The sequence below is a fragment of the Macrobrachium nipponense genome, chromosome 4, assembly GCF_015104395.2.
Source record: "Macrobrachium nipponense isolate FS-2020 chromosome 4, ASM1510439v2, whole genome shotgun sequence".
NCBI lineage: Eukaryota > Metazoa > Arthropoda > Malacostraca > Decapoda > Palaemonidae > Macrobrachium > Macrobrachium nipponense.
This window is the reverse complement of record NC_061100.1, coordinates 18,468,580-18,493,937: the sequence shown is the minus strand read 5'-3', so window position 1 is coordinate 18,493,937 and position 25,358 is coordinate 18,468,580. Positions and strand designations below refer to the sequence as shown.

The 25,358-nt window shown below is 36.6% G+C and overlaps 2 long non-coding RNA genes across 2 annotated transcripts in view; one reads left to right on the top strand and one right to left on the bottom strand.

The window, feature by feature from the left end:
• The first annotated feature begins 13,017 nt into the window (after positions 1 to 13,017).
• On the top strand, positions 13,018 to 19,938 carry LOC135211567 (uncharacterized). The gene is made up of 3 exons (XR_010313666.1): positions 13,018 to 13,221; positions 16,489 to 16,651; positions 19,554 to 19,938. It is a non-coding gene; the product is annotated as an uncharacterized LOC135211567 (long non-coding RNA).
• LOC135211566 (uncharacterized) overlaps positions 19,934 to 25,358 on the bottom strand; it is a 40,972-nt gene continuing 35,547 nt past the window's right edge. Inside the window, exon 3 of the long non-coding RNA XR_010313665.1 lies at positions 19,934 to 20,233. This is a non-coding gene — a long non-coding RNA (uncharacterized LOC135211566). The remainder of the gene's footprint in view (positions 20,234 to 25,358) is intronic.

The window sequence follows — 25,358 nt, the reverse complement described above, 5'->3', positions numbered from 1 at the left end:
TTTTTTTTATATTTGATAAATTAATGGTTGGCCTGAATATGTGGAAAAGTGTTCTAGCGGCGTACCGTATAAGACTACTTGCGGTATCAATTCTATAGATACAAGATATGGATGATAAAGGTATTTAAAACTGCGAGAACCGCTATAATCCAGTTCAGATCCAATATCGCGAGTGTAACTCGTAAGACATGACACTTTCTTATTTATCCGTTCTACCAAACTTACTGACTCTGGGTGATAAAATATGGTATTGATTTTCTTAATGGAAAGGAATTCACACAACGAGTTAAGGAAATTATTATTGATTTACACCACCCGAGTCAAAGATTATCATGTGTTGAATTCCATGTTTACTGATGTAGCAATCATAAATATTCCTAGCGCACTCAATTGTGGTGTTTGTTTTTTAGTGCTATTAATTCTATATAATGTGTCAAGGCAACTATTAACACTAAGAGGTGTTTATTTCCTCTGTCAGACTCGTAACTCTATTAATAATTTTATGTGTATTCTTTCAAGGATTGATTTGGCACGGGATAGGCCCCTAAACTGACAGGTGTCTTAGTGTGTCCCTTGTTTTCATGTCACGTGTTACAATTAGTTATGTGCTTTTTACATCTGTAAGCATTGTAGGCCAGTAAAATAGTGATTTGGCTTTTTGTGACATAATAGAGAACCCTGGATGACCATGTAATGGATTGGAATGCAACCAGTTTAGGACGATTGGTATTAAAGAGATTATTACTACTACCTGGTCGTTAGTCACCTGCTGTGTTTTTCGGGTTTTCCTCGCCACGGACCTACATATAATATTACATTTGATTACATAATTCTACTACACATACTTTAAATATACTTTTGCTTTAGGATTTCCGTTCGAAGTGTTTATTGTTTTGCTTAGCTGCTGACCCTTGTTTCTGTTCGAAGTGTTTATTGTTTTGCTTATTGCTGCTGGCCCTTGTTTTGTTCAGTTTGTAACAGTTCAGCGCTCCAACCCAGGTATTCAATGTTCACAATCTCTTGGGTTAATAAATTTTCTTGTTCAGATACGGTTTTAACAATAGGCACAGATGTTTCTATATCTTTTAGTCCAACTAATGGTTCTTTGCAGGATGGTGCGGGATTGCGGGAAATAATGCGTCAGCTATGATAATTTGCTTTCCCCAGTTAATATCATAACTTGGCTCCAAAGACCTGGAATGGATTTCTTATGCCGCCGAGTTCCTTTGGGACTGTGATTAAAGCCTTTGAAAAACTCGGTAAGGGACTTATGGTCAGTAAGGACTTTATCAGGATAGCCGTAGATTATGAACTTAAAATGTACTAGTGACTTAACGATACCTAGCCCTTCCTTGCCTATTACTGCATATTTACTTTCAGAGGGCTTTAGTTTACGTGAATAAAAAGCTATAGGAAAGAACTGTTTATCATATTGCTGAAATAGTACCCCTCTTACCCCTTGGTCTGAGGCGTCTGTTGCAATAATAATAATAAAAAAATTCTTACTTAAATCAGGGATTTTTAAGATAGGTGAGCTGCATTATTCCAATTTTAAGATATCGAACGGCTGTTGATGCTTTTCAGACCATAATAAATCTACGCCCTTCTTCGTAAGATCTGTTAAAGGAGCTGCCATGATTGAAGAGTTACATATTTACTTACGATTGCAATACCCACTACAGCGCAAAAGTGCTGTATCCCCCTTTACGTTAATAGGTAACGGAAAGTTATGAATAGCCGACACCTTACCATGGACTACTTTAAGACCTTGACTAGACACATAAAACCTAAATAAACATGTTCGGTTTTTAAAAACTCACATTTAGATATCTTACTCTCAGATTATTTGTCTTAGTCTCTGTAGCACTAGCTCTAGTTTATGCGAATGTACTTCTAAGGTATTAGAAAAGATTACAAGACCAACCATATAGGCATGTAGGGTATCCCCCTAAAAAGTCCCCAAACACTATATTAATAATTCTGGTGAATATACTTAGGGTGCAACGTAAGCCGGAGGCATACGTAAAAATTGATAATGCCCCCTGAGTGTGCTGAAGGCAGTGTATGAGGTACACTCACTTAGCTAATGGTATCTGGTGAAAGCCTTTAAGTAAGTCCAAGCTGGTGAAAAATTTATTCTGACCTAACAAAGATAAGATATCCTCTGTACATGGCACTGGAAAACGATTGGGAATCATTTCCTTGTTTAAGCGACAGAAATCTACTCAGGTACGCCAAGTCCGAACTTTTTTGGCATGACGTTTAAGGGAAAAATGATATGGGCTATTTGATTTCCTAATGACTCCTATTACTACCATTTTTCCAACTTCGTCATTTATATCTATTTTGAAATTTCATTGGGAGTCTATACGAAGGTACGTATATAGCTTTATGTTTGTCCTTAGACCGTATTTTGTGTTCAGTGACATCCGTTTTCCCCCAGAGATCACTCGCTAGTGGAGAAACATCCTGGTATTCAGATAAAAGATAAAAAAAAAATTCTGCTGAATCATCTCTGCTTGAATGACTTTACGGATATTACTTTAGATAGAGCATAAGAGAGATTCATCTACAACTGGTTGGGTGTGATTAAATTTAGCAACAATAAAAAATGCGATATTTATAACTTCCATATCCACGATATATATATATATGTTTTGTGGATTACTAGATTGGTATTAGGATGGTTACAGACTTCAATATTAACTTGTTGCTGTGAGTCAACAGTGTATATTGCTTTGTTCGCGGAAATCGTTATATTTCAGTGTCGGGAAGGATTAAAATTTCAGATCCCAGCAAAGTCTTTTTACACGCACTAAGACATTCGAGGGTGCGTGCGTCTCGAGATTTTGCGTGCAAACTGCGGCTGCGGGTGTGGGAGAATTCTGTTGGGTCGCTTGAGACAAGTGATTGGTTCCTCTATATAAGTTATTATTTGATTAACTGTCTCTTTGTTCAAAACGGATTTTAATATGTTATACCCATAGATGGATATCTTACAATTACGCTAGATATAGATCAATGTTTTTTATAACTATATAGGTATCTGTAAGCGTGCGCTTATCCGCCCTGTACTGAATCTGATTTATGCTACAACAATTAACTTGTTATTGCCAATTACTGAACCATACTCCGGACTTCTCAATAGGGAAGTTCGAATAACAAACGGTGAGTCCGTAAATACAAGATATTACGTGGACTAAAGGAATAAAAACAAGATATTCTAATTTTTACGTTGCATACAGTCGGGCTTAATCCACCACTGCTTATAATAACTTATTGTATTAAAATTACGAGAACCTGCTCTGGTTACTTGATATGGTCGTGTGGTTCATAGGAAAATTCCCTTTTGATTCAAAAAGTTATTGGCATGAATGATCCAACATCGCTCTCCCTCTCCGCTAAAGTCGCTTATGTGGAATGTGCTTTGCTTTGAACACTCAGCAGATTTGACTGACCCTGACCGTTATGCTAGATGGCACAGTAACCAAGTTTGCTTTAGCACGATTTGTTTGTTTCTGATTTTTATGGCTACTGTTTACCTATTTCTTTCTATAATAATTAGGATTCTTCTCTTTATTATCATCGACAACGTATTGTGTGTTTTTAGCATTCTGTTGTTGTTGGTTACGTATAAAGCAACGAACGTAAGAATGACGAACTATTATGAATTGAGCGATTACTATTAAGACAAGTTATCTCTACTGCATATTGTTATTAACTATATGTACTTGCTGTGGTTTACTTTCATTCTTTGCTAAAATTTGAAATAGTGAGGGATCTAGGTCAGCGCATTTAGACATTTTGTTTATATGAATGTTAAGTATGTTAACCTAATGAAAGTTTTTACAGAAATGTTATTCCTTGCAATCCAGCTGTATTTTTTTTAAAGTTAAGTTGAGTCATTGAGATTCAATTTTTTAAGCATAACTCAAGGCTGAAACTGCGATCGGGACCTTGCAAAGGAGCCTTTATTGTCCTGACCCGAAATAGTGTTACCTCTAATTTATCAGATTTCTACGGGTGTTCCACTTGTTTTTGCATGTTTTCTTATCACTACGGTGCCTAACAACCCTATTCATGCATCTGTATAAATACAGACGTCCACTGCGTAAACGCATATTCAATGTTTAATATGATTTGTTACGTACAGAATTAATAATCACCCAAAATGATAAAATTAACACAGTATATGATTAAGATATTTCCGTAGAACTTCTGGAAACAGAAACTCATAGATAAAAACTCGCAGTAGCGAAGTCCCAATAATGTAGATAATTTCTGTAAAAAGTAAGATTAGGAATGTCTCGTAACTTCAGCCACAGGAATAACGGAACTTCGACCTGCAAAGGAAACACTCAGAGTTACTCCGAATGAATAAAAAAGATTTTACTTAGCTTGATTTTGTGGGAAGTCACGGCATTTCGATAACGATATGGCCTTGGCCCTCCTTCTCTGTTTAGTGGATGTCCCTGGTTTGGCTTGAGTTTCCCCCGTGCGGGTTGTTTGGATGATTCGTGTCCTTGAAGATCCGATGCTGCAGACTCATCCGGTATGTTTCTTGAAGTGCTGGAAATGCTCAATAACGATGATGTTTTCTTGAATGATTCTAATGAGAGACATCTCTTAGGACGAAGCTTGCGTTGCCGTAGGAAGCAGACACGTCAGGTTTGTTTCTTGAAGATATGCACTGCTGAAGTCACTCACTGAACGATGATACTAGGTTGCTTGAAGAATCTCTTGCTTTCGCCATCGTTGACTTCTGATATGATACATTATTCATTATTCTAGTTATTCTTCGGAAGATGTTGAAGAGTTCTTGCTGTAGGCTGTCGCCAATATATCGCTGCCACCAATTTTAGGGCTGTTGCCTTTGTATAATAAGGCACCCTGTGAGGTTATGTTAGACTTGCGATAATTTTACGTTAAGTCGGTTGGTTATGACTTCCATACACATTGGAGTGTCTTGGGGTTTGATGATAACTTAGGAAGTCAATATCTTCTTTGGTTATGATGACGGAGATGTGTTCAAACTCATGATGATAATTTCTAAGTTCATTCAATCTCTTTCTGATGAGAGGTTTCTAGTATAAAACACTGAGTACCAAAATACATCTATTCTTCTGAGATTACATGATGAAATTGTACAGGTCTTCTAATGATGATGGCTTGATCACTTCTGTTCCACAATCTGGTTTACAAATCATAAAGGAAGCAGACAGTAGCTCGAACATTCGAACATACACAAAGATGACATAGATTACAAGTCTCATAGGCCGTTTGAGCTATAGGTCACGGTGGTTGTCTCAAGCAGGAAGCTTGGATTACTGTTTTCAAAACAAATGAATGACCACAGGTGACGGCAACTAGTAACTGACTGATTACAACATGTCATCTTAGCCTACTTTATCATATACGTCATCTTAGCCTACTTTATCGTATCTGGTCTGATCACATTCCTGCAAGCAAAATGGTTGACCTCTTGGGTCACTGGTTTTAATTAATCATAGTTTTAGTTTTTTTACATATGGAATAACATTCCACATATTCTGCTTATGTAGCATTTACACACACACACACACACACACACACACACACACACATATATATATATATATATATATATATATATATATATATATATATATATATATATATATATATGTATGTATATATATATATCTTACCCCTCCGCCTTTTATTAAAAGTACACAAGTTGGAAAACCCTTACCTGTTGTCAATGATGCCCTCTGTCTGCAACCATGTCGTTAGGCTATTAAGATCTCGTACTTATAGAAATATACTATTTATTACCCAAAGCAGTTGAATATAAAATAGAACAAAATGATTAACAAGTCATAGTGACAAAAAACCCAAATCTGCCCATAAAGAAAACTAGTAAGTTAACATTCTACCCTCCTGACTAAGGATTCACTCCCAGACCCAAAATGTCAATAAGTTCATTATATTAGTCAGGTTAGAGATTCCTGTCTCTAGTACTATGAAATAGAACCATTTGTAATAAAGATAATAATGGATAAGAGATACACTTCACACACCACTCTTTTCAAAGTAATTTAAGTAAAGAAAGTATTTCACACTTCTCTCTTTTCAAAGGTAACGGTTTTCTAAGTCTTACAAATATGTGTCATACCTTTACGATGGGGTTTTCCTCTCGCGACACCTGACGTGTACCAACCGACCTCTTTGTGCTCACCAAAAGGAATGTGTCTTTCACAAGTACCTTGGTCTATTAGGCCTGTAACATCCGCACAAACGAATGTACATGCTTGACGACAAGACAAGCGATCTCTCGGTTAAACGCTTACGTACCCAAATTCCTTCACTCAAGTAAGCTGCCCTTACAGCTCAGCCTGTTTCCAAGCAAGACATGATATTGTGATTCACTAACATTACACATTGTAAGATATATATATATTTTTGTCAGTTTTATTGTCATCAGTGTTAAATTCTGAGGTTCGTGCCTCTCTTGTATTAGGCAGACTTGTGGATAAAATATTAAAATTTTGATTCATAAGCGTAAACATCATTATGTAATAGCATAAACATTCAGTAAGAAAGATATTATTATTGCCGCTTAACTGCCTTTAAAACTTTCCACTTATAAAGCAATATATATATATATATAATATATATATATATATATATATATATATATATATATATATATATATATATATATTTGATTGCCCATGTGTTGTCATCAGTGTTAAATTCTGAGGTTCGTCGCCTCTCATTGTATTAGGCAGATTTGCGGATAAATATTAAAATTTCTGATTCATAAGGGTAAACATCATTATGTAATAGCATACACATTTCAGTAAGAAATGATATTATTATTGCCGCTTTGAGAATTGATAAAAAATTCGCAACAGAATTTTAAACCTAAGGGCTAAGGCTATGTATAATATTTTCAATTCAAGTTTTGGTGTACGAGCTCTGGTACGAGATGTGCTCAAGTTTTATCTTCCTTTGCACTTGTTTCAGTAGTTTAGTGTTGATTTATACTATATTACGATAACTGGAACCTTTTCCTATATTTTTTTTTTGACAACAATTACTGTTGTGTTGCTTCGGGCAAACAATCCACTGTCTGTTATTGTACTTGACGAAGATTTGTGGTAATGAATGTTCCTAAGGTCAAGAAGATCTCAAACAAAAGTGTGGCACTATTTCTTGAGAGAGAGAGAGAGAGAGAGAGAGAGAGAGAGAGAGAGAGAGAGAGAGAATAGTCTCCATGAAAACTGACACTTGCAATTACAAGGCACGATTAGGTTATGTTAGTTACATTATACTCCTTGAATACGTATGCAGTATTAGGGCTAGATATGAATAAAAGTTGATGTCTTTTTTTATATGTATCTCATTAGAATGGTGTTATTCAGCGCTTAGAAGTCATTATAAAACCAATTTCCTGTCTGTGTTTAAAGTAGACTGTGAAACCACGAAGTGGTTGCTAATTTGCCATGATAGGTCAGAGGGCAAAAATCTAAAACTGCCATCCCCATTGAAGGCTAGTGCCATCAGTGCATCTAACCGGTGCACTGTAAGCATTACTCAAGGGTCTTTGCAGTGCCCCTTCGGCCCCCTAGCTGCAATCTCTTTCATTCCTTTTACTGTAACTCTATTCATGTTCTTTCTTCCATCTTACATTCCACCATGTCCTAATAATTGTTTTTTAGTGCAACTTCGACATTTTCCTCCTTTACTCTCAATTTCTCTTTCGGTGCTGATTGACCTCATAGGTCCCAGTGCTCGGCCTTTTGCCCTAAATTTTATACTCCATTCCACATTCCTAACTTTCATACCACAACCAATGCCATGAGCAGTGTGTTTACTTGCAGTCCCTTGAGAATGTATATCAAAACATAAACAGAAGATGGTAAATATCTCTGTAACAGTAAATTTGCAATAGATTTTAGTGTGATATTTGTATTTATGCATAAGGACACCGAAGAGCTGGGTTTTAAAAACTCTAATGATCTCCAATACTTATCAAGTTGTGGTGTATTAGTAAAAAAAATAAAACAAAAATGAATATCAAAATTTCTCAGAGGACTTGAAAATAATGTTCACCACTATTTCAACATGGATACATGCAATCTCCTATTATATTAATTTTCATGGGTATGGGTATTGGTATGGGTATGGTGCGGGCATGTGTATGGAATGGCTGTGGGTGTGGTTAAGAGTATGGGTATAGGTATGGTATAGGTATAGGTATGGGGTATGGGCGGTACAGGTATGGGTATGGGCAGATATGGGTATGGGTAGGGCTATGGGTGTACAGGCATTAGGTATGGAAAGGGGTGGTACAGGTATGGGTATGGGACAGATGGTACGGGCATTGGTATGGAATAGATATGGGTACAGGTATGGGTATGGGTATAAGTATAGGTATGGGTATGGGTGGTATAAGTATGGGTATGGGTGGTATAAGTATGGGCATGGGACAGATATGGGTATAGGTTTGGTATGGGTATGATAGAGCTATGGATATGGGTATGGGTATGGTACGGATGTGGGAACTAGCAAATGTGAGGGATAGCGAGCATCTGTTAGTCTTGACTTAAGATGTGGTTACATACCAACTAGGGAGACCTCCACCTTCTAACCCACCAACTTAAAATTTCTTGCAGAATATCAAAATTCATACAGAAACATGCAATGGGGCATCCAAAGTCTAACCTCACTTAGGATGGCTTTCAAGAAATCAGTGATATTACTTTACTCTGTGTGTGTTCCAAGCTCACACTGGATTAACTGTGTCACAGGATTAATCACACAATTCTGGAGAACTGACTTGACTAAGTCACTGATGTGATTGTATAGTTTAGCTGATTATTGGATTACAGTTTATTTTTAAAAATAAATAGGTTTTCTAGTTGATTTTTGTGTTATCTCTCTCTCTCTCTCAAAAAAAAAAAAAAAAAAAAAAATTTACAATCATCACTCAATATGCTCCGTCATTCCACACGCATCTCTCTCTCTCTCTCTCTCTCTCTCTCTCTCTCTCTCTCTCTCTCTCTCTCTCTGTCAAGTGTTATTATCACAAGTTGAAAAGTGATGCAAACAATTGAGAATATCACAGGAACTTTATTCATCCTTCGTCACTATCAAGGAACAAATCATCCTCTGGATCCCTCTCGATGTTGATAATGACGGGATCTACAGGTTTGTGGATTCCATCCCCCGACCAGTACTTACCCTCGAAGACTCTGGACCGTCTCACCTTACCTTCCTACCCCCACACGGTCAAGGTATAGGTACCTAGACCATGCCCACCACACCTACCTTGTTGCGCTAACCTGGGCTTCCTCTATCCTTGCCTGCAGACCTACCTGAGTTTTTCCATGTATCCCCAGACCTGCTCGATGGCTTTGAGCGCAGAATGAGCAGGTGGCAGCCAGACAACTTCATGACCCCATTCATCAGTGGTTTCCAACCTTTGATAATTCTCGCCCCCCTTCATTGAATGGCACAATATCTACGCCCCCCCCCCCCTTCCTTAAATACTGTAATTTACTGGTATAGTTGGCACATGTCAATAATTCACAATATTATATATATCTTATATATAAAATCATATATGTATGTATAAGCTTACCTTCACTAGTGTAATCGGTACAATTTTCATATTTGCAAAACGTTACTTTCGTTATCTTTTATAATTGTTTAGTGCATAATTAATTCCTTAATATAGAATTTGAAATAGTTCATGTATTTAGACAACTAAATTTCATATTTATGTCTGAAATATTTTCTCAGTATTTTGAAATTCTGAATTCCATCATAATTAATAGTTTTCAGATATAATTATCTCCTTCATCAAACATTTGCAGGCCCCCTGGCAGCCCTTTGAGGAGCCCCAAGGGGGGGGTGGGGCGCCCCACAGGTTGGAAACCACTGCCAAAAATGGATGCCGGCGTTGATCTGGTACAGAGGTAGTGGGGTATTCTGGTTACAGATCTGCAGCAAGTTAGGGCGTGTGGTGGGAGTGGTACTACATGGCGGCATGTCGACCATTTTACGATCTCTGCTTTGACGGTGGCGGTAGTGGGTCGGAGACTTTCCTCACTCAAGCAGCACAAGTACTGATGAGTCAGGCAATACTGCTGGAAGGATTTGCAACGTCAGCCAACGGACGAAAGGGGTTATACTGTCTTACTGCTCGTTTCGCCGTGGCAGTCACCAGTCTTGGTTTTTGTTTGGAAGCAGAAAATTGCATCATCACAGAACCGTCAGCTGTTCCCGCAGCCACAGCCACAACCACAAAGTGGTGCTGCTGCTCCGCCCCCCCCCCCCCCCCCCTCTCCAGGCGGGGGACCCGATGGCTGTAGTAATTGGCACTGGTTGCAAGCTGCTCCTTTTTTTCCATAACTTGTCAATCTTTCCTTTCCTGCTGGACGATTTCCCTTTGGAGTTCTCCAGAGTTTTATAGCCTGTTGACTCTATCCATACGGCTTTATTTAGCTGAAGACTGAGAGAGAGACAGAGAGAAATAGTGAACAAAATACAAGAAAAAACAATTGTTTTAAAAGTTGGTAAAAGACTGGGCATGCTACCTCAAATACTGAAAAGTGGAAATATTCACAAAATATATGCAGCTCTTTTTCACATTTACAAGCATATTCAGAATTCTGCAAAGGAGCAAAGAAGATGATTCACACAAAATTGTTACAGTTCTTAAGAATGTTGACGCGACACGTCTCGCAGTGCTCATTCTATTAAGCAAGGTGTGATATAACTGAAAATAGCAAGAAATGTTCAATAAATTTTTATTGAACATGCAACTGACTGCAGTTAATCATATAACTGATTGGACCCAAAAAGAGCAAGCCATTGGTTTTAGTAACAGTAGCAGGTCTCTCTCTCTCTCTCTCTCTCTCTCTCTCTCTCTCTCTCTCTGTGTGTGTGTGTGTGTGTGTGTGTATGTGCGTGTGGTAGTAAAATTTCATATTCTCGTCGAGAATATTGGTGTCAACTTTTTTTTTATTTACAGCACTATATGTTAAAGATTCACCAATAGGCCTATGATAAAAACAAGCATAGGCTTATTGTTGTGCATAGTCAAGATACAGTTTGGAAGAACGGTTAGAGATAAGTAGTGGTTCTGTGTGGAAGTAATTTGATTGTTCCCTTAACTCAGGAGATGACCATCCAGTGTCTGTGTTAGGTTTACTGAACCTAAAACAAATATGTGCAGTTTGCACACATTTCTCTGCTGTAATTTTAAGAATAACTGATCGCAAACATTTATTGCAACATCAACCCACGAAGTCTACATGGATAACCAGCAGTTCTGCTCTATTAACTCACGGAAGTCTGAGGAATTTTGTGTAAAGGTATAATGCAGTGGTAAAACAACTCCTATTATTCAAGTGTCACACTGAAATGACACAAAGACAAAGAACAAGTATACTTATCCCCTTCTGACCAAATATATTAGCAACGAAAATAATGAGAATTAAAAATGTACTGTAATGGTCCCATGCAAAGGCATAGTTAATACGAGAATGAACTGCTTGTGTCATCTGAAGTTCACGAGAGAGAGAGAGAGAGAGAGAGAGAGAGAGAGAGAGAGAGAGAGAGAGAGAGAGAGAGAGAGTCACTGCTTATATCTATCTTACGGTGGCCTGAGCAAAGCAAGTTACCCAGCACGTACCTTATGGCACATAGTCACTTGTTTTGCGTTAGACATAACGCATGACTTCAACTCTCCATAAGTAGATATCTTTCTTCATGTTTTTATATGTTGACAGTAACCAAGATTTGAAAAGAGGGATATTAATGGTTCAGTTTTCTTTAGATGAACTAGAAAAATACTGATTTGGTTTAGTTTTCTTTGGATAAACTAAAAAAAATACTGGTTTGCTTTGTATCTCAAAGGTGATAAGAGAACTCTCAAGTGACGACGCATCAAGTCCAGTTTTCGTCTCTGGAGTCCAGTTATTTTAATGAAAAGTTAATCGTTGACAAGGTTTATAAGTAACAAATTTTCTTAATTGTAAGGGTAAATGAATGAATGCGTAGCTGGAATATCAGTCTATTATAGACATACACCAAAATGCCCACTGGCGCCTGTCTCTTTCCCTTTTGCATCTCTTGAATGTCTGCGTCTGTCTTCTTTTTTCTACTAAGACTTACTGTGTGTGTGTGTTGCTGCTGTTGCTTCAGGCGTTGCTTTTTGCCATAACTTCTCTCTGAGCAACTCGGGGCATCGCTACGAATAGGCCTATTATCGCCATGAGTTGGCCTACTAGAATTAAACTGATGTTTCTATTTTTCTTTTATATAGAATCTCTTTCTTAATTTCTAACCTCAACTTGTTAAACATTTCCAACCGCTCTTGTGAGTTGCCAGAACAGAGAGGAAAAATAATGGCACATTTTACTCATTGCAATAAATAAAAAGGAGTAATGTTTACTTTTGTTAAGTGCTGGGTCAGTATAAAAGATTGGTTGTGTGGTATTTGGGAAAAACTGTCTCCTCTCTCTCTCTCTCTCTCTCTCTCTCTCTCTCTCTCTCTCTCTCTCTCTCTGAAATTTTACTTTATACAAAAAACACATCGTTTAAATATATTTTTAATTAAAATTCATGTGCCAAAATTTCTCTCTCTCTCCCCAGAAAGAGAGAGAGAGAGAGAGAGAGAGAGAGAGAGAGAGAGAGAGAGAGAGATACTTGAAGATTGATATTTTGGCATATGAATTTTCATAAATATTATATATAAGCGATACAAGTTTTTCTTCTGTACAGATATAAAACACAGTTATCAAATTTCAGTCATTGTTTAAAAGCCATAAATCGTAAGACATTATTTTAGTAAAACCACTAGTGTAACGAATTATCACCTTTAAAATGTCGACGCACTTCGAAGTTCATTTGTTTTTTCTAGCCAAACAGGAGTCACATTTCAACCCTCTTAGTTTTTGGGCTCTCGTGATTGGCTGAAAACTCTTTTGAAGGTTTTCAGTTGAATTCTCGAACGGACGGAGATCAGGTACGCTCGACCACGGAATATTGTGCCACAAATAATCAGGATTTATAGTTTTTGAAGTTTTGTTTTTTTGGTTAACCGAAGGGTTTAGCATATAGCGAAATGGAGGAGGTCGGTGATGGACCCTTGGTGTTACTTCTCTGGTGCCTTCTGCAGTAGGAAACTGGACCTTCGAAGAGATTCGAGCACCAAGACCTTATCAGGTGAGGGAGGATTCCAGCAGGGTGTCAGTGGAATTATAATAGGCATTTGATCATCAACAATATCGTCAGAATACCTTGTTGCTGCTGTTTATGCATTAAACCGGCCTTATACCAGCACAGGCTCTTGTTCATACGAGCGGCTCGTAAGATTCGTTTTGACCTGTTGTCTTTGATAACAGAACAAGAATTAGGAGCCTGATACCGACAAAGGCTCTCTTGCTTGTACGAGCTGCCTACACGCAAGTAACTTTTGTATACCTGTTGATGAGAAAAGTGAGCTTTGATCATAGGACAAGAATTAAGATAAGATTTCATTTCCTTCGAAATCTCTGAGTGCCTGTCAGTCAGAGGGTTGATAGAAAACTAGTGGTTTTCTATTTAGTAGTGGATTCGGCCCGGGGATTTAAGTTTAATAAAAGGGTAGATCCAAGTGACTGCTACGCATCGGGTATTTCCTTGGAACTTAACTTTTTCTATAGTATTTTGGTTGCTTATTAAGAATTTACGGATTTTTTATTGTCTGTCGACTGTAATTAACACCCCCAGGAGCTAGTACAAGACGCGGTGAAATACATTTGACCCCCTGCCCCCCAACCCCAGTGGCTTTCGTATTCGCGGGACTTCTTGCAGTCCGTGCGGAGTTGTTACTTACAAGGTTACTTACAAGGTCTAGACTTAGACATACCAAAATCTAGAAATCTCCCAAAAATCGGATTCTAGTTTCGGGTATTCGAGGATTAGTTCAGTTATCATTTATCTTAAGACCCCAGGACCTATTGCTAGCAACGCAGAGGTGCTAATATTCAGTATGAACCGCAGAGATGCAATACAATCACACAATTAAAAAACTGAGCGGACACCTTACAATAACAGCGACCCTAATGCCCTTACTAAAACTCGAAAAATCACCAGTATCTTCGCTGACGCAGAACCTGCTCTTAGGAACAGTATCTTCGCTGACGCAGAACCTGCCCTTAGCAACAGTATCTTCGCTGACGCAGAACCTGCCCTTAGCAACAGTATCTTCGCTGACGCAGAACCTGCCCTTAGCAACGTATCTTCGCTGACCGCAGAACCTGCCCTTAGCAACAGTATCTTCGCTGACGCAGAACCTGCCCTTAGCAACAGTATCTTCGCTGACGCAGAACCTGTCCTTAGCAATGGGGTCGTCAGACTGTTTACCACGATTGTGAAGCATGAGAAACTCGGGCAATGGCCGCTTTCATAGAATAGTCTAAATCAGTGCTATTCAATGCCTTGCATTCCCCAGCTTCATACAGATAGTCGGTCTCTGCACTACCAAGTATACTGAGGGACATCATGACAGAGAATGCCATTAGTGGGAATTGGTGAGAATTGGATGGGAGTGGAGCAATGCCTAACGTGCTTTTAATGAGTCATTTTATTGTGAGGATGTTGGCACAAAGGGAGACAGTAGGTCAAAGAAGGCACAGAAGACGATTCTGGTACCCTGGTGTGCTTGTGAATGATTGCTTTGCTGGCTATCTTAGAAATGCAGGGCATTCCATTTTATCTCGCTATGTTTGATCGTTGGAGCAGTTTTGAATAGCCACTCTCTTGACTGATGATGAAGTAGATCTAGGTAATAACGCCTCATCGGGTATTTCTTTGGAAATTACAGTTTCCTATAGTATTGGGGTTGCTTATTAAGAATTTGCAGTTATTTTTGGGGGGGGTGGGTGGACAGCCATTAACCCCCATGGGCCAGCACTAAACACAGCGAAATACATCTGACGGCCCAATCCCTATAATTATGGTGGCCGTCGTATTCGCCGGAACGTTCCTTACAGTTCGTGCGGAGTTATTGCCTAGAATTACCCTTGATGGATTCAGTATGATACTATTGCCTTTTGCACTTGGGGCAGGTTAGGGTTTTGTAGGTAGGTGGAGGACATGTGGTTCTCATATCCCTAAGGGGTATGACCACCCACCTTTTAAGAACCCCTGCTATAGACACAAAGATGAACTTAACCCTTTTCACCTCTGCGGTCAATTATAGGATTTAGCAATGTACATGTCAGTCTTGGGTCCTAATTATTTTTTTTTTTTATCTGCGATGGAGGATGGGTTGGTGGCGACGGGGTCGGGTTGCAAGCGTGAGCTCTCGTTTGGGATTAGTTTTTTTAACACAGGAAATATGAGATTGTGTGTAGGGGTGGACTTGAAAACCAGGGACTAATTAAGGTAAAGGTTGAGTGAGGTGCTCTTCTTCTTCCATTTATGGTGCAACATCTGATCCCAGGGCTTGCGAACAGAATGCCTTCCTGGTCTCCTTTATGTTTAGAAAATAAGAGGATTCTAGATTTCTGCAATTAATGTAACTGACGAGATGAGACATTGGGAGTTAGTGTGTGTTGGGGGGCGGGGGAGGAGGAGCCGTCTCCCTGCGAAAGAAGTTGGAAACTAGGTACTGAGGCCAAATGGGGAAACTGTAAGGAAAATTTTTTATAAACGTTCCTTCAGAGGCCTCCTTTGAAGAAATTAAAAGTTAATGGGCTTAACCTAACGGTTATATTTCGATGTTTTGTCAAGAAAGCAAATGGTCTTTTTTTTTTGTTTTTTTTTACTTTTGATATATTTTTTTTTTTTTTTTTTTTTTTTTGCTTGGAAGGAACTTAATCGTATCCAATGATTTTTCTCAGAGGTACAGTAAAGCCTCCTTATCATGATATGACACTCTGGCTTGAAACAAGTAAAGATATCTTGAATATTCTTTCTGAAAAGGCTCATTTAGGTCAATGGTAATTTTTTTGTAAAGTTGAAAAAGGCTACCATAGAATTCTGCCTTTATCAGATGAAGGTAATCCATGATTATATAATCGACTAGGATATGGATATGCAGTTTTTTTTTCTGTCAAAATCTCATTAAATTAGTAGAACGTCCATCACTGGTCATCAGTTTTGATATTGACATCCACTAATATATTGCTCGTGCTAAAACAACTGTTTAAGAGACATACCATAATTTAAGCGGAACGGTTTTTTGGGTTTTATTATTATTATATTGACAGAATTTAAAATAAAGGTCCCTGTCCAGTCTGTATTTGATTACACTAGTAAATAACTTGATTTCACAAATTAGAATAAAGTACGCTTCGAGAATATTTAAACTGAATTTGCTGTGCTACAGCTTCTCTTAACAACCAAAGTGAAAAAAAAAATAGTGAAATGATAATTGTTTTTAGAACATTGGTCTTTCCATGAATAGAGTTGAAGTCAATTGTTTGACATGTCTTTATCTTTCAGTTAAGGCCTTCCAGAGAACCTGGGATTTGGTGATGACACAAAAGATGATGTTGCCATAGCAACGTGCCTTTGGTCATATGATAACAGACAGGAACCCTAGGAACCCTAGAGTGGCGTGAAGGATGTAGAAAGAAAGTTCGGGAAGAGCTTTTATTCCAGCATGGTAAGTTGTGTGTAAGATAGTTGCATTCATTGTCTTGTCTTGTTCCAGCATACTCTGATAAAAGTGCCACTTATTTTGAGGCAAATGTTCAAGGGCTGCTTTTCTTCTAAAGTGTCACTTGCGTCATTCATTTATCATGAAATATCTTTCACACTAACAAAGTTCCTTATATGTTGTGGTGGTGACAGTCTGCTCTTTCCCTTTCGAGCAAAAATGAATTTGGGAAGTTTTGACTTTGTTCAGTGTTTTGACCGTTCTGAAATATATGGAAGAAACTAAAAGGGCTGAAAAACGGTTCTGAAAAAATGGGCATTATTTTCCTCGAGCTAAATTTAATGAATAGTCAGTAAAATGTTTTTTTTTTCTTTTTTTAGAGCAAACTAGAACAAACAAGTCAAGTCTTAGAGAGAAACATTTTTTTTTTTTTAATAGGGTGTTCCTGTACTCCTAGAATAGGCCTCTCAAAGCAATTAGTACTGTGTGATTTTTAAATGAACTGAAAGAAGGGAGTCGAAGTATCATGTTTTATCTACACCGTGGAGCTTGGTAATCCTCTTCTAGAGTAGAAAGATATCGTCTTCAATATAATTTTATGTAAAATTTTCCCTTGAAATTGTCAGACGTGGAAGGGGTTGCCTCCATTCCCCTCTGTTTGGTGGACTTTAATCCGACTAATCCACATGTGACCTATCTCCTGTTTCTGTTTCCTTATTTGTTCCTACACGTTATACAAACCAACGGTCATTTACATAAGGAATTACTTAATTTCTTATGTAAAGGACCTCAGGTTTGTATAGTTAGGAAAAATAGAATTTATTTAAAAAAAAAAAAAAAAGTGTGATTTTTTGCTACTTATTTACTTCTTTTTTTGACTAGTTGTTCCCATTATCATTTGCCACTACACTTTGGCTGTGAATCTTAGCATTATATAATGATGATGCCTTTCGAAGACCTCATTATACTTTTGTCAGGGCTCTGTTTCTGCAACATTGAGTTAGACAAGGCTCTTGAATACATTATAAGTCCTTGCTTGCCTGATAACAGGGTATTTTTATAGCAGTTCTTTTCCATTTCATCAATATAGGGCACTCCTCGTTGGTACATTTCTCAATACTCCTTAACAAACCAGAATCCCAATGGTTACATGTTTTATCTGCTTCATGCTGTTACGTATGTTGGTCATTGTGAATCCCTTGTTCCTCGTATAATTTTGGAATTCTGAGTATCTCTTTGAGAAACCACCTATGATACTGGCTATGGTATCGATTTCAAACCCCCATTGTTCCCCCCATAGTAATCACATGGCCATTTTCTTGATTGTGGTCTTTCCTTTGTTTTCTTTACAGTCGCCAAAAGATATTTTTTGTTTGGGTACTGTATTTTTATTCTCTCCTCGAATTATTTGGTAGCCCCTGCATTCGCAATGCCCACCTGAATGTCTTGCTCTTCAGTACCTTTTCAAGATAAACAAGTATATCAGACTCTTCCCACACCTGAGTGTCTTACTCTTCAGTACCTTTTCTAGATGAACAAGTATACCAGCGTAAGCCTAATAAAGAAGAGTCTATACAGGTTAATGTTTTCTACCTTGTGAACTTGCAAGGTCTGCCGCTTTAGATATCCTCTCTCTCTCTCTCTCTCTCGTCCTGTCTCTCCTCTCTCTCTCCTATCGCTCTCTCTCTCTCTCTCTCTCTCTCTCGGTAGTTTCCCCCCCCCCCCCTCTCTCTCTCTCTCTCTAGGTAGTTTCCCCTAGTGTACCGAGACGCAGTGACTGTGTAGCATCGTAGTGATGAGTTCTTAGTTGTGGTGTAACCTAGTGACTAGTTCTTAATTGTGGTGTGATTATTTAGGTTGTAACGTCAAAAAATGCGTAGTTAATGAAGAAATGTGATTGTAAACAACAATAATTGAATTCTCATGACCAGAGAATAGGTATTAGACCGTAGTTTTCGAAGTCTTTATTAAAAGCTTCCTAGCACGAACATATCACGGAAGTATAGGTCTAATGTAGTAGACGAATACAGATTGAAAGAGCCATATGTTTTTGGTAGTTTTTTTGTATGCCTTTTCCCAACAATGTTTTTTCTCTTACAGGAATATCATGGACTAAATTTTGGTGTGTTAGAATAAATGAAAGCCCTCTGCTTTTTCTGTATCGTTTTAGTAAGTCTAAAATTCCCCATAATGTAGAGTCAATTTATAATTTATCATTTTTATAGGGTTAGGCGTGGTATCTACTTCAGAGTGTACCTTAAATCAGATATTACCATAATGGGTAAAAGGAGTTTAGTTTAGATACATTAAGTCGTTAGCCGATATAGTCTCATATTATTACAATGGGCTAAAATTGATAAACGTATTTGACAAATCACTCACTGAGGACGTATAAAAGGTAATGAAGCCTTTCTGCTCTCTTAACAGCATCTGTCATGGTCTGTAAACTATCGAAATCCCTTCATTGCTGATTCAGTAGCGGTTCAAATAGCTGCGTAGCTCTGACTCACTGTCAAGATTGGTCAGTGGCACCTAAAGTTTCCATTCTTTTACAGATTTTCAACGTATTTTGTAAATCTGTGTTTATTCTAGGCCTATGTGTAGTTATTGCCATAGGGGAGGTTGCAGTTTTTTTTTGTCCTAGGCCTATTTGTAGTTATAATAAACCCTGTTAAACTGTCTGTCGGTACATAATGTCGGTATGCTGCTAAACAAGATGCTTAGTTTTGTTAAGTCAGTCATTCAGGGCTAAATCACACAATGCTCTTGGTAAATTATGTTTATAGTTTAATGTCCTCTTTCCTTTCCATAAATCCTAATGATTTCTTTGCTTCACTTCAAATTGTATGGTCAATTTATTAACTGTTAATTGTCTATCAGTATTAACGAGGAACCTTAACCTTCACAGGTGACTTGAGTGCAAATCTTCTCATCCTTGTCTGCGGACGGAAGAAGTTAAGGAGAATCCACAGGACGTCTTCACCTGCCTACTCGAGGTTACCACCTTGCCATTTTGGGGGCTCCATCAGTGAGCTCACTTCTTAACCTATATCTGGAAACTTGGGATACGTTGCCGTAATGATTCTAGTATATGGTCCTTGGATTTCCTTATTTATCCACTAAATTTAATTTGCCTGTCTTGTTTGCAGTATCACGTTCGTTGTATGAAAAAGGCAAATAGAAATACAGAAGGAAATTTTACAAATTTTATTAAATTAGAAGCAACTTACAGTTCTACAATTCATTCAAATCACAATCGCCTCCCGGTCCGGACAGATAGTCGCCAAACTGCCCCTCCCCCCACCCCACAGAAAAAAAAATGAAAACCAATTTTGAATTCTTAAAACGTGAGGCGTCCAGAATCTTTATTTTTTTCAAAAGCCCTGGATTACCGGCTTAATTCTTTTTTAAATGACGTTCCGACGATCTTCTCTGAGTTGACTCTTGGTGTCTTGTCTGGATCTTGATCCGAGGTCTCTCTTCCTCTTGGTCCGAGGCCTCATTTCTTCTTCCTCTTGGTCCGAGGCCTCATTTCTTCTTCCTCTTGGTCCGAGGCCTCATTTTCCTCTTTGTTTGAACAGCATAGGGCTGTAAAATAGGACGAGATCTTGGTATTAATAATCTTGAACAAATTCAAATTCCATATAATTACATGCAATAGATATTTTGCATCTTAAAATTCTGTAACAATGAAACTACATAATTCAATTATAAGCAAAATAAGATAAAAGCAAATGATTAAGATTTTGAAACTACAAAATTATAAGCAAAAGATAAAGATTTTAAAATTAAAAATGATAAGCAAAAGATTTAAGATTTTTAAATTACAATCGAAGATTTTGAAACTACAAAATTATAAGCAAAAGATTTAGGACTGGAATTACAAAATTGCAAAGATTTTGTAACAAGGACATGCCATGATTAAAAGCAAATGATCATTTTAACTGAATGAAAGGACACGATTAAAAGCAAATGATCATTTTAACAATGAAATGACCATATAAATATAACTAAGAATAAACACTGCTAATTTAAAAGTACAAGATGATAAGAACCCCTTTTCTCTTGCATAATTCGGTCTCGATCTCTTGTTAGAGATTTGAAGGCTTTCCTTGTCAGAGAGAGACAGTTGAAGGCTTTGTCAACAGAACAAGAGAAATGGCTAACATTATATTATTCTTTAAAACATATACATTTGAAGGCTTTGTCAACAGAACAAGAAAAATGTCTTAACATTATACTATTCTTTAAAATATACACATTTTAAGGCTTTGTCAACAGAACAAGAAAAATGGCTCTTAACATTATACTATTCTTTAAAATATACACATTTGAAGGCTTTGTCAACAGAAAACAAGAAAAGTGGCTCTTAGTATATTATACTATCTTTAAAATTACACAAAATGCTCCTTTCCTTCTTAGACTTTCCACTGCAATTAAACGTAATTCCAAATTATTTGAAAAGTTCATAATGCTACCAGAAGCTAAATCATCTCAAAGCTAGATTAAATGTAATTTCAAATCGTTTAAAAACAGCAAGTGCATAATGCTACCATATGCTAAATAATCTCGAAGCTAAATTAAATGTAATTTCAAATCATTTGAAACCGGCTGCATAATGCTACCCAAATCTAAATCACCTCGAAGCCAAATCACCTCGAAGCTAAATCACCTCGAAGCTAAATCACCTCGAAGCTAAATTAAATTTAATTTAAAATAATTTGGAGATAGAAAGTTCATAATGCTACCGGAAGCTAAATCATCACGAAGTTACATATAATTTCAAATAATTTGAAAATAGAAAGCTCAAAGTTACCAGAAGCTAAATCATCAGTAAGCTAGGTTAAATGTAATTTCAAATCATTTGGAAATAGAAAGTTCTTAAAGCTTCCAGAAGCTAAATCATCTCGGAGCTAAATCATCAGTAAGCTAAATTAAATGTAATTTTAAATCATTAGAAAACCGCAAGTTCATAATGCTACCAGAAGCTACATAATCTAGAGGCTAAATCATCTCCAGTCTAAATTAAATGTAATTTTAAATCATTTGAAAGTACCAAGTTCAAAATGCTACCATTAGCCAAATCATCTCTAAGTTAAATCATCACTAAGCTAAATTAAATATAATTTCAAATAATTTGGAAATAGCAAGTTCGTAATGCTACCAGAAGCTAGATAATCTAAAAGCTAAATCATCAATATGCCAAATTAAATGTAATTTAAAATAATTTTGAAATAGAAAGTTCATAATGCTACCAGAAGCTAAATCATATCTAAGCTAAATTAAATGGAATTTCAAATCATTTGAAAATAGCAAATTCGTAATGATACCAGAAGCTAAATCCTCTCTATATAAAACTACTCCAATTTTAGCCTTCACCTAAAAGTCCCACTACAAATCCCTCACTTCAAGGTACTAGAAAAAGAAAAAGTTTCACTAACACAAGGACTGTTACAACGTCATTAATGCTAGGTTATGAGGGCCTACACGCCATAAAAGGCATGATCCGACCTCCATCCACCTGTGGCCGCGTGCTGAAAATCTACAGTTTACCCAACGAAAATTAAATAGTTATAACTTTTTAAGAAATAATTGTTCTGTGCTGTTTAACACGCTCATTTTTTAAATTTTCATCCTGATAAATAAATCATAAATATCCTATCCTAAAATTCCTATACCTTTAATTCGATGAAAAACGATTTTTAGGGTTTTCCTAACCCCAACGAGAACAGCAACAGCGAGAACAAGAACAACAAGAACAACAACAACAACAACAAAAAAGTAGCTTGTATGGGCTTACTCCCAGAGTAAGTGAAAATACAGCGAGACCATCAGATAGCCAGAACGCTAATTTAAATCAAACACAAGTTTGGACATAAAAACATTATTAAATTCAGAGTTTCTTGAAGACTGAAATCAGCAGAGGGGGAGGTGGTGGTGAAGAAGGGACAGATAAGAACTTAAATTTTACAACCTTTCCATTTATATTAACCATAGATATTAAAAATGTAATTTATTAACATGAAATTTTACACCTTTTCATTTTTTAGCAGTAAATTTTACACCTTCTGTGTTTACTAACCATAAATGTTAATTTATTAACTCTAAATTTTACACCTTTAAAGTTATTAACCATAAATTTTACACCTTTTAAATTTATTAACCATAAATTTACACTGTATTTATTAACCATAAATTTACACTTTATATTTATTAATTAAATTTATTAACCGTAAATTTTACACCTATGAATTAATATACTCTAAATTTTACACATTTGAATTTATTAGCAGTAACTTTTACACCTTTGAATTTATTTACCATAAATTTCACATCTGTAAATTTATCAAGTAAATTTCACATCTTTAAATTTATCAAGTAAATTTCACATCTTTAAATTTATCAAGTAAATTTTACATCTTTAAATTTATGAACCGTAAATTCTATATTTTAAATTTATGAACCGTAAATTTTATATCTTAAATCTATGAACCGTAAATTTTATATCTTAAATTTATGAACCGTAAATTTTATATCTTAAATTTATGAACCGTAAATTCCATATCTTAAATTTATGAACCGTAAATTTCATATCTTAAATTTATGAACCGTAAATTTTACAACTTTGAATTTCTGAACCGTAACTTTTACACCTTTAAATTTATTAACCATAAATTTACACTTTAAATTTATTAACCGTAAATTTTACACCTTTAAATTTATTAACTAAATTTTTGCTTTAACTTAAATTTAATTAACCGTAAAATCAATACCTTTAAATTTTAGTTAAACCATAAACATTTATACTCTAAATTTACTAACCGTAAATTTTACACCGTAAATTTTACACCTTTAAATTTATCAACCGTAAATTTTACACCTTTGAATTTGTCAAGAATAAATTTTGCACCTTTGAATTTATCAACCGTAAATTTCAAACCTTTGAATTTGTCAAGAATAAATTTTACACCCTTAAATTTATCAACCGTAAATTTTACACCTTTGAATTTGTCAAGAATAAATTTTACACCTTTAAATATATCAACCGTAAATTTTACACCTTTGAATTTGTCAAGAATAAATTTTGCACCTTGAATTTTTATCAACCGTAAAGTTTTACACCTTTGAATTTTGTCAACAAAAGAATAAATTTTACACCTTTAAAAGTATCAAACTGTAAATTTTACACCTTTGAATTTGTCAACAGTAAATTTTGCACCTTTGAATTTATCAACCACTAATTTTGCACCCTTTGAATTTATCAACCGTAAATTTTACATCTTTAAATTTATCAACCGTAAACTTCGGAAACTAGATCAAGCTAACCTACCTAATACTTAAGTATAATTAACGTCTAGTTGACTGGGATTAGTGGAATAGACTAGAATGTAGAGTTTAAGCCAAAAGGCCAAGAGGTGGCACCTACGACGTCACTCAGCGCTGAAACGGATATTCAAAGAAGTAGTAGTATGTTAGAAAAAAAATATGAACGGAGGTACAGTAAAAGGAATGGAAGGTGTTACAGCTAGGGGCCGTAGGAACGCTGCAAAGAACCTTAGGAAATGCCCAGAAAGAGAGAGAGAGAGAGAGAGAGAGAGAATTTTCTGTCGTTACTGAGAGCCGTTTTGTGTGTGTGTATGAGAGAGAGAGAGAGAGGTAGGAAGCAGCAATGTAAACAACAAAGAACATAAAAATGAAAAGGAATCACTCACTTATTAATGAGAAGACGAAACCTGTTCATATGGAACAAGCCCAGAAGGTAACAGGAAACACAGAGAAAGAAGGGCTCACTTATTAGAGAGAAAAAAAATAATAAACTGGATCAAAATATAAGTCAATTATTAAAATACAAGGCGATATTTATTAAGACAGCAATGCATTCCATCTTCGTTCGAAATTTAGAATTTCCAATAGAAAAACAATTTTGGGGAGGGGGTTGGGTGAGGAGTGAGAGGAGGTGATTTAAACCCTTCCCTGCTTTTAAAAAGTGAAAAAAAAAGCGGCGAAGAAATGGCTGCATAACTGAGTTGAAGTAAGGAAGTAGAACGTAGATCAAGTAAACGGCCGAAAGAACTCTACAAACAACCTTTTACAACAGCAATGCCAACAGTGCGCCACGTGAGGTGAATTGACAGCTCTGGTACCCCACCACGGGTGAAAATCGTACACCTCTTTAGTGAAACAGTGTGCATACACACAAACACACATTGCACTGTGGACTTAAGGAGAGAGAGAGAGAGAGAGAGAGAGAGAGAGAGAGAGATGGACTTAAGGAATGAGAGATAAAAATACCCAATTTTTGAATAGGAAAAGAGAGAGAGAGAGAGAGAGAGAGAGAGAGAGAGAGAGAGAGAGAGAGAGAGAGAACTTAAGGAATGAGAGATAAAAATACCCAATTTTGAATAGGAGAGACCTTACCTTACAGACCTTACATCTTGTTCGGGTTGCCCCAGGTCCCTCAGTGTGAGGCACCTCTAATGTCTACCAGAGAGTTGCTAGTACATCTTCCGGTATATTTTGCATCTTCCAATCTTGGATGGTCTGGGATGCAGCTTAGATATTTGTCGAGCTTATTTTTAAACACATCTATGCTCACTCCTGATATATTCCTCAGATGAGCTGGCAACGCATTGAATAGACGCTGCATTATCGATGCTGGTGCAAAGTGGATTAATGTCCTGTGTACTTTCCTTATTTTTCCTGGTATAGTTTT